The sequence below is a fragment of the Gossypium arboreum genome, chromosome 5 (assembly GCF_025698485.1).
Source record: "Gossypium arboreum isolate Shixiya-1 chromosome 5, ASM2569848v2, whole genome shotgun sequence".
In the NCBI taxonomy this organism is placed as follows: domain Eukaryota; kingdom Viridiplantae; phylum Streptophyta; class Magnoliopsida; order Malvales; family Malvaceae; genus Gossypium; species Gossypium arboreum.
This window is the reverse complement of record NC_069074.1, coordinates 59,066,678-59,077,672: the sequence shown is the minus strand read 5'-3', so window position 1 is coordinate 59,077,672 and position 10,995 is coordinate 59,066,678.

Genomic DNA, 10,995 nt, shown 5'->3' with positions numbered 1-10,995 from the left:
CTAATTTCATGGCTCAAACTTACTAAGCATTAAATGCTTACTCTGTTTCTTTGATTCTCTGTTTTATAGATTTTGGTTCGTCACCATCGGACTTGGGATTTTTGAAGTCGAAGTCGCCACACTATCAAAGCTCATTTTGGTATATTTTGGTTGAACTTTGAAATGGCATGTATAGGACTACCCTTTTGTTGTAGGTCATGTACCTTTCGGTTTTGTGTAAATTTGGATAGCCATGCGAAAATGGCTTAAGTATACTTTGATCATAGCATTATAATCGTTTTGTATGTTGTCCGTCGAGAGGTATGGAAATGTTGGTAATGGTTAGTCATGGGAATGGTCATTCATGATCACTTTTGGTATATGTATGACAAACTCTAGTTGATCCATGGAGGATCATGAAATAGGTAAAGTTTACCTTAAAAATAGATGCTGGCAGCAGCAGTGATGTGGATGTGAAAAATCTCTAAAAATATTAGGAATGGAATTAAATAGCGAATAAATTATGTAATCGAACCTTGATGAATCTATTTTCATAGGAAAGTAACGAAATGCTCATATGAACAGATATTATGAGATGTTAAAGTTTTTAGAGACAGCCCGAATAGCTTTCGATCCCCGATCGACTTTGGAAATTCATTATAAATTAACCGAGACATTTAGAAGTCATTCCATATATGTATAGACATTTAGAAGTCGGTGTAGTCGCACCTCGTAAAAGGGAGATTTCAACTAATAAACTGTACTAATTTGCACGACCAAAATTCTAGAAAAAATCAGAGATGTACATATGAGTCTAGTTTCGTAAAAATTACGGCCCGATTTTCGAGTTTTGGAACTCAAGATATGATTTTTAAAGTGATAATGAACGCAGCTTAGCCAACCGCCTGGAAATTTTAGAATGGATCGTGAAAGCGAGTGATTTAAGTCCGCAAACCCTCGTGTCGACTCGCAACGGGTCTCGGGTATGGGGTGTTACATTTAAATTGGTATCGAGCTACGGTTTAGTCGATTCTAGGACTACCGTAAAGCGTTGGGTTTAGCTATACATGCCATTTTATGTGATTATTTGATAGTGTGGTGATTTCTGACATTTGCAAATGTGTTTATTTATAGTAATGGATCCCGATCCCGATCGAAGCGGTAGGCGATGATCTTGAGAGTGTAGCGCTGCTCACGCAAGGGACAACGTCGGCGGACTCTCAACCTAATGCTAGTAATCCGAATGATGAAGCTAGACAAGCTTTCTATAGCGTGATGAATGATTGGTTCAACCAATACATTCGAACTAATACGGCTATTCCACAACCTCCATTCCCGACAAATACCACCTCAAGACCTACAATACCTCCGTAATCGACCAAATAAGGTCAAATAAGCCCCAGTTGATAGAATCCAAAACATGGGGCTACCAAATTTAAGGCTACGGACAATGATGATGCCGAGCAAGCTGAATTTTGGTTGGACAACACTATCCGCACTCGATGAGCTATCTTGCACACCGATGAGTGCCTAAAGTGTACTATCTCCTTGCTACGTGATTCTACCTACTATTGGTGGAACACGTTGACTTGTCGTGCCCAGAGAGCAAGTAACTTGGGAGTTCTTCCAAACCGAAGTTTGAAAGAAGTATATCGATCGAGATTCATTGACCAAAAACGGAAGGAATTTCTTGAACTCAAACAAGGTTCCATGTCGGTTACCGACTATGAACGAAAATTTGTAAGGCTTAGCCAGATGCAGCGAGAATGCATTTCTTGAAGCCGTGATGTGTAAACGTTTGAGGATGGCACGAATGACGATATAAAGTCAGTATGTAGGTATTTTGGAAATCGAGAATTTGTGGCACTTGTCGAGCGAGCTTGCAAGGCCGAGGAGCTCGAGATGGAGAAAAGAAAAGGCGAGGAGGAGCAAGGGAGTTTTGTAAGAGGTCTTGGGAAGCCCTTCCCACATCATCGAAGAAATTTAGAGATGGCTTAGGCGTGTAGGGACACTTCGGGCTTTTCTAGACGAGATCGCGATCGACCCCTGTGACCACGAGTCACTTCGATCGCCGATGTTGGAAATATCGTCGTCGAGATGAACGAGTGCCAATATTGTGGCAAATGGTATTCGAAGTTGTAGGTTCCGTGACCGCTCCTGTAACAAGTGCGGATCAGTCGACCACTTCATTAAAGATTGCCCGAGGTTGCCTGAACAGAATATAAATCAGAGTGGGAAACCGGGTGCTACCACTGCTCGAGGTAGACCATCTAGAAATACGGGCAATGCTAGTGGTGGTCAGAGAGGATCTAGAGATGCTACGCCCAGATCCGAGGCTCGCGCTCCTGCTAAGGCTTATGCTATACGCGCACGCGAGGATGCTTCCTCGCCAGATGTTATTACGGGTACTTTCACTCTCTTTGATACTAATGTGATTGCTTTGATTGAACCTGGTTCTACTCATTCTTATATATGCGAACGTTAGCATCCAAGAAGACTTTACCTATTGAGTCTCTCGAGTTCGTAATTCGGTGTCAAATCCTTGGGTCGTTACGTGCTTGTCGACAAAGTGTGTAAGAAATGCCCCCTAGTAATTCAAGGTTCCTGTTTTCCGGCGAACTTGATGCTTTTGCCGTTTGATGAATTTGATGTTATCCTCGGTTCAGATTGGTTGACCGTGCATGATGCGATTGTGAATTGCAAAAGCAAGACTATCGATTTGAGGTGTGTAAATAACGAGATAATCCGAGTTGAGTCTACGGACTTAAAGGGGTTACCAGTTGTAATATCAGCAATGTTGGCCCAGAAATATGTAAGAAAGGGGTGCGAAGCATACCTTGCGTATGTACTTGATGACAAAGAGTTAGAAAAGAAACCCGAATCTGTGCTTGGTGGTTTGTGAATACCGGATGTTTTTCCTAAAGAATTGCGGGTTTACCACCGCTCGGAGGTAGAGTTTGGTATTGAGCTTGTACAGGACTACGCCAATTTCGATAGCTCCGTGTCGTATGGCACCAACCGAGTTAAAAGAGTTGAAAGCTCGCTTGCAAGAGTTGACGGATAGAGGTTTCGCCGACCAAGTTTCTCACCTTGGGGTGCACCAAGATTGTTTGTGAAAAGAAGGACGGAACCATGAGGTTGTGCATTGACTATCGTCACCGAATAAAGTGACGATAAAGATTAAATATCCGTTACCACGTATTGATGATTTGTTTGATCAACTGAAGGGAGCCTCAGTGTTTTCAAAGATAGATTTGAGATCGGGTTATTACCAGTTGCGAATTCGAGATTCGGATATACGCAAAACTGCTTTCAGAACGAGATAGGCCACTACGAGTTCTTAGTGATGCCATTTGGGCTCACTAATGCCCCCCCGGTATTTATGGATTTGATGAATCGGATCTTCAGGCAGTAATTGGACTAGTTCGTGGTTGTGTTTATTGATGACATCTTGGTCTATTCAAGAGATGAGACCGAACATGCTGAGCACCTGAGATTAGTGTTACAAATTTTACGGGATAAGTAATTATATGCTAAGTTCAGTAAGTGTGAGTTCTGGTTAAGAGAGGTTAGCTTCTTGGGCCATGTGGTATCTGCATCGGGTATTCGAGTTGATCCGAGCAAAATTTCAGCCATACTTAACTGGAAGCCTCGAGAAATATTATCGAGGTTCGAGCTTTTGGGACTTGCCGTTACTCTTACCGGTTTGTGAAAGGTTTCTCGATGATAGCCACACCGATGACGAAACTACTTGAAGGATATTAAGTTTGAATGGACGTAAAAGTGTCGAAAAGTTTGAACAATTGAAAACGCACTTAACTAAGCTCCAAGACTAGTGCAACCCGAATCGAGCAAGGAGTTCGTCATTTATAGTGATGCATCCCTACTTGGGTTGGGTTGCGTATTGATGCAAGAAGGTCGAGTTGTGGCCTATGCGTCGAGACAATTAAAGCCACATGAGAAAAATTATCCGACCCATGACCTCGAACTAGCTGCCATCGTATTTACTTTGAAAATATGGCGACATTATTTATTTGGCGAGAAGTGCCATGTGTATTCGGACCACAAAAGTCTCAAATATTTGATGACTCAAAGAGACTTGAATCTGTGACAAAGGCGTTGGCTTGAGTTGTTGAAAGATTATGAACTTGTCATTGACTATCACCCGGGAAAGGCTAATGTGGTTGCGGATGCCTTAAGTCGTAAATCACTGTTTGCTTTACGAGCAATGAATGTACACTTGTCTGTTCTATCCAACAATGTGTTAGTGGCGGAATTAAAGGCCAAACCATTGTTGATTCATCAAATTCGTGAAGCTCAGAAAGTCGATGATGAACTGGTTGCAAAACGGGCTGAATGTGTTTCGAATATGGAATCAGAGTTTCAAATTGATGATGACGATTGTTTGAGGTTCAGAAGACGGTTGTGTGTTCCAAGAAATTCAGAACTCATTTCGATGATTCTAAACGAAGCTCATTGTAGCCGAATGTCGATTCACCTGGGGAGTACGAAAATGTACAACGATCTGAGACGTCAGTTTTGGTGGCATGGTATGAAACGAGACATTTCCGATTTTGTCTCGTAGTGCTTAGTATGTCAGCAAGTGAAGGCGGAACATCAAGTGCCTACGGGTTTACTTCAACCGATCATGATACCTGAATGGAAATGGGATCGAGTCACGATGGATTTTGTATCTGGGTTGCCAGTGTCGGCAAGTAAGAAGGATACGATTTGGGTTGTTGTCGATAGACTGACTAAGTCGGCTCATTTTATCCCCGTACGTACGGATTTTTCATTGGATAAACTAGTTGAATTGTATGTTTCTCAGATTGTGAGATTACACGGGTACCGATTTCTATTGTGTCGGTTAGAGATCCGAGATTCACCTCACGATTTTGGAAGAAATTGCAAGAAGCTTTGGGCACCAAGTTGCATTTTAGCACCGCTTTTCACCCCCAAACCGATGGTCAATCCGAGCGGATAATTCAGATACTTGAGGATATGTTGAGATGTTGCATCCTCGAGTTCAGTGGTTCGTGGGAGCGGTATTTACCTTTGATTGAATTCGCTTACAACAATAGTTTTCAATCAAGTATTAAGATGGCACCTTACGAGGCCTTGTACGGGCGTAAATGCCGTACACCATTGTTTTGGACCGAGCTCGGTGAGAGTAAAATTTTCGGAGTGGATTGGATTAAAGATGCTGAACAGAAAGTAAGAATAATTCGTGAAAGTCTAAAGGCAGCATCTGTGACAGCCCAAAATTGACCCTAGTCGGGAAGTGGTTTCGGGACTGCTAAACCGAGTCACCGAAATGTTTGAACGTAATAATTATTGTCTAGAATATGTATTTATGAATGTGTGAAAATTTCAAGCTTCGATTTAGTCGATTGCATGTGAATTTAGTCATTAGGACTTGTGTGACACTTTTGAAATGTGATAAGCTAATCTATAAGGACCTAATAGTGCATGTAATCAAAAGGGAGGACTTGCATGTCAAATTTCCCCCTAAGTGCTAGTGGCCGCCATGACAAAGAGTGATGGGCAAAACATGTCATAAAACATGTTGTGACAATGGTGGATGTAAGAAAAAATAAAATAATGAGCATGGGAATTGAATAATGAAAATGGAAAAAAAAAAGAGATGGGTGTGATTGTTTCTCCCATTGCCGTGAGTTGAGGGAAAGAAGAAAAAAAAGTGTTCATCAATTGTCACTTCTTTTGGCTGAAAATTCTAAGGAAGAAAGGAAACAAGTGTGTCCTTTGGTTCATCCTTGGCCGAATAGAGGAAAGAAAGGAAGGGGAGGAGCTTGAAACAATCGGCTATGGTGATTTGTTAGACTAAGGTATGTTTGATGTTGTCCATGAGATGCATGCATGTTTTAGTTGGTAGCTTGAGTTCTACCTAGCCCATGGTCTAAATCTTGTTAGGTGATGGAAATGACACTCGGCCATGGATGCATCATTCTTGCTTGGTGTTGATGTCATTTACATGCTAAAAATGAAGCTTGATAAAGATACATGTGATGGTGGATTGAGGACTCTTAGATTTTCTTTTAGCATTTTGAGTGAGACATCAAGTTCTTTGTTTAACCATGACCAAAATTGAAACGGTATGGTGTTGTGGTGTATTCGCCATGGTATATCCATAAGTATGATTTATGCATATTGCATGGTAGGTAAGATTTGAGCTTTGGATATATGTTTATATTTGGTTATAATCAACTTGAGATTCGGCCCTTGCACCTACATGTATATATGTTTGCACATGATGTATTGGTATGACATATATACTATCTCAAGGTGTATATTTGCTTAGGATGATGTTTCGGTTATGAAATAAATGATAGATGCGTATTGAGCTACAATATGAAATGCATTAGTTAGTAAAATGTATGCCATTTATGTGTGGTATTAAATATGTAATTGGCCTCAACATCAACATGCATATTCGCCACATGAATGAGTACATAGGTTGATGTGTTGTTCGCCATAAGTAAGCATGTTGAAGGCTTTATATTGACTTAGAAAATTCGCTAAGGAGAGTACTAACTAATGTGTTGAATTGATTCGTGATTTCGCACACATGTGACTCTAATGTCTAATGTATATAAGGGCTAAGTACCTTGAGCTTCACTTTGATGTTTGAATGAATTGTCTTGAATTGCTTGTTGTGATTAAAATGTGCATGACCATTGTGTATTTGAGCTAAAGGATGGCCATATGACCATTTAAACTCCTTGTCATATTCGCCATAAGCTAGCATAATGAGATTTTAATAAGTTAAATTTGTGTGAATTAGCTCAAGAGCTTAGAGGACCACAGTTGGATAAGGGAAAGGAAAAGTGATCGAATAGTCAGTCGAAATCGCTCGACAACATCCGAGGTAAGTCTTCGAGTAATGACCCTACTTGAATTATATTGAAATGATTTGTCATATTATGGTGGACAGCCGAATGTGCGTAGGGACTATGTTATAAAGTCAATTGAAATCATGCTCTTTGTGTGTGGCTATTGAGCCGAAATTGGAAAGGTTTGATAAATGTTTTGTGTTTGAGCCTTAGTAACGAAAATGAAATATGGATGTGTCGTGATTATTGATATATGTGTGCATGAGCATTTGAATGATACCCGGGCTAAGTCCCGAAGGCATTTATGCTAGTGATTATATCCGGCTAAGACCCAAAGGCATTCGTATGCGAGTTGTTATATTCGCTAAGACCAAGGCATTCGTATGAAGTTGTTATATCCGGCTAAGACCAAGGCATTAGTGCGAGTTGCTATACCCGGGTTAAGACCCGAAGGCAATTGTGCTTGTGGTTATATCCGGCTAAATTCCGAAGAAACTCGGTTTGAAGGTGAGCGTTTTGGTGCTGTAATAAATTCAATTAATACGCTCGAAAAACCCATACGATAAGGTATGTTTACATGTGCATCGGAAAAGTCGATTCGTTTGAAATAGTGTTCGTTCAATCGACTAACGAACCTTCGGCTCTTAGATAGGTTGATACCTTGTGTGTGTTTATGATGATGAAGTGTGAAGTAAGTATGATTATGAGAATGTGTATTAATAAAGTGATTCATTTAGCTATGTGAACGTAATACTTTAGTCAAAGCCGATTTCATTACTTGAAACTTACTAAGCATTAAATTGCTTACCCCGCTGCTTTGGCTCTTTGTTTTCTAGATTTTGTTCGTTAGCATCGGATTCGGGATCATCGAAGTCGAAGTCATCCACACTACCAAAGTCCCTTTTGGTACAAATTTTGGTTGATCTTTGAAATGGCATGTATAGGACTACTCTTTCGTTTGTTGGTCATAGACCCTTTGATTTTGTATAAAATTGGATAGCCATACGAAAATGGCTTATATACACTTTGGCATGGTATCATAATCATTTTGTATGTTGTTCATTAAGAGATGTGGAAATGTTTGGAATAGATTAGCCCTTGGAATGGTTAACCGTGATCATCTTTTGTGCCATGTATGCTAAAAGGGCTAGTTGAATCAAGGAAATTATGAAGTAGGTAAAGTTTACCTTGAAAACAGATGCTGACAGCAGCAGTGGTGTGGATGTGAAAAATCACTAAAAATAGAAGGAATGGAATTAAATAGTGAATAAATTATGTAAATGAACCTTGATGAATCTACTTTCATATGGAAGAAATGAAACGGTCATATGAGTTGTATATTAAGAGATATTTAAGTTTTCGTGAAACAGGGCCAGAACGGTTTCTGGATTCCCTGTTCCGACTTTGGAAATTCATTATAAATTAACCAGAGATAATTAGGAGTCATGCCATATATGTATAGATTCCTACTTGAGTCTAGTTTTTATAGATACAAATTGCATCAGTATTGAATCCCTGTACAGGGAGATATCCAATTCGTAATGCAGGAAGGTCAGTGTAGTCGAACCCTGAAATAGGGGAGATTTTAACTAATAAACTGTACTAATTGGCTCGACCAAAAATTCTAAAAAAAACTTTGTAGATGGACATATGAGTCTAGTTTCAGGAAAAATTTACGAAACTGATTTACGAGTTTTGAAACTCAAGATATGAATTTTAAGGCGACAGTGATGCAGTAACCAGCTAGTCTGGAAAATTTTTCAATGGACTGTGGTAATAATTAAGTTAAGTCTGTTAGCACCTCGTATTCGACTCCAGCCACGGTCTCGGGTACGGGGTGTTACAATTTTATTGGTATCAGAGCTATGGTTTAGTCGGTTCTAGGACTACCGTAATGCGTTTGGGTCTAGCTATACATGCCATTTTATGTGATTATTCGATAGTGTGGTGATTTCTGACAATTGAAATGTGTTTATTTATAGTAATGGATCCCGATCCCGACCGAGCGGTAGCTGATGATCTTGAGAGTGTAGCGCTGCCTCCTTTGGGACAGCTCCGGCGGACTCTCAACCTATTGCTAGCAATCCGAATGATGAGGCTAGGCAAGCTTTTTATAGCGTGATGAATGATTGGTTCAACCAATACATTCGAACTAACACGGCTATTCCACAACCTCCATTCCCGACTAATACAACCCCCGTACCTACAATGCCTCCGGTAACTGACCAAATAAGGTCAAATAAGCCCCCAGTTGACAGAATCCAAAAACATGGGGCTACTGAATTTAAAGCTACGGATAGCGACGATGCCGAGCAAGCTGAATTTTGGTTGGACAACACTATCCGGGTACTCGATGAGCTATCTTGTACATCCGATGAATGCCTAAAGTGTACTATCTCCTTGCTACGTGATTCTGCCTACTATTGGTGGAGTACTCGACTTGTTGCCCCCCGAGCAAGTAACTTGGGAGTTTTTCCAAACCGAGTTTCGGAAAAAGTATATCACCGAGATTTATGGATCAAAAACGGAAGGAATTTCTTGAACTTAAACAAGATTCCATGTCGGTGACCGACTATGAACGAAAATTTGTGAGGCTTAGCCGACGCTGCGAGAATGCATTTCTTCGAAGTCGTGATGTAAACGCTCAAGATGGACCGAATGATGATATAAAGTCGTATGTTGGCATTTTGGAAATCCGAGTGTTTGTGGCTCTTGTCGAGCGAGCGTGCAAAGCCGAGGAGCTCAGTACGGAGAAAAGAAAAGTTGAAGTGGGAGCAAGGGAGTTTCAGAAGAGGTCTTCGGGAAGCCCTTCCCACGACCATCAAAGAAATTTAGAGATGGCTTAGGCCGGTCTAGAGACACTTCGGCTTTTCTAGACGAGATCGCGATCGACCCCTGTGACCACACGAGTCACTTCGATCGCCGATGTTGGGAATGATCGTCGAGAGAGAACGAGTGCCGTGTTGTGGCAAATGGCATTCGAAGTTGTAGGTTCCGTGACCGCCTCAGTAATAAGTGCGGATCATCGACCACTTCATTAAAGATTGCCCGAGGTTGCCCGAATGTAATATAAATCGAGTGGGAAACCGGTGCTACCACCGCCGAGGTAGACCATCTAGAAATACGGCAATGCCGTGGTGGTCGAGAGGATCTAGAGATGCTACGCCCGGATCCGAGGCTCGCGCTCTGCTAGGGCTTATGCTATACGCTGACGCGAGGATGCTTCCTCGCCGATGTTATTACGGTACTTTCACTCTCTTTGATACTAATGTGATTGCTTTGATTGAACTGGTTCTACTCATTCTTATATATGCGAAACGTTAGCATCCAAGAAGACTTTACCTATTGAGTCTCATCGAGTTCGTAATTGGTGTCAAATCCCTTGGGTCGTTACATGTTTGTCGACAAAGTGTGTAAGAAATGCCCCTAGTAATTCGAGGTTCTGCTTTTCCTACAGACTTGATGTCGTTGCCATTTGACGAATTTGATGTTATCCTCGGTTTAGATTGGTTGACCGTGCATGATGCGGTTGTGAATTGCAAAAGCAAGACTATGGATTTGAGGTGCGCAAATAACGAGATGATCCGAGTTGAGTCTACGGACTTAAAGGGTTGCCGGTTGTAATATCATCAATGTTGGCCCGTAAATATGTAAGAAAGGGTGCGAAGCATACCTTGCGTATGTACTTGATGATATGGAGTTAGAAATAAAACCCTAATCTGCGGTGGTTTGTGAATACCGGATGTTTTTCCAAGAATTACCGGGTTTGCCACCTGTTCGGGAAGTAGAGTTTGGTATTGAGCTTGTACCGGGGACTACGCCAATTTCGATAGCTCCGTATCGTATGGCACCAACTGAGTTAAAGGAGTTGAAAGTTCAGTTGCAAGAATTGAAGGATAGAGGTTTCGCTCGACCAAGTTTCTCACCTTGGGGTGCACCAGTACTGTTTGTGAAAAAAGAAGGACGGAACCATGAGGTTGTGCATCGACTATCGTTAGCTTAATAAAGTGACAATAAAGAACAAATATCCGTTATCACAGATCGATGATTTGTTCGATCAACTGAAGGATCCTCGGTGTTCTCAAAAATAGATTTGAGATCGGGCTATTATCGATTCCATGAATTCGAGATTCGTACATACCCAAAACCGCCTTGAATCGAGATA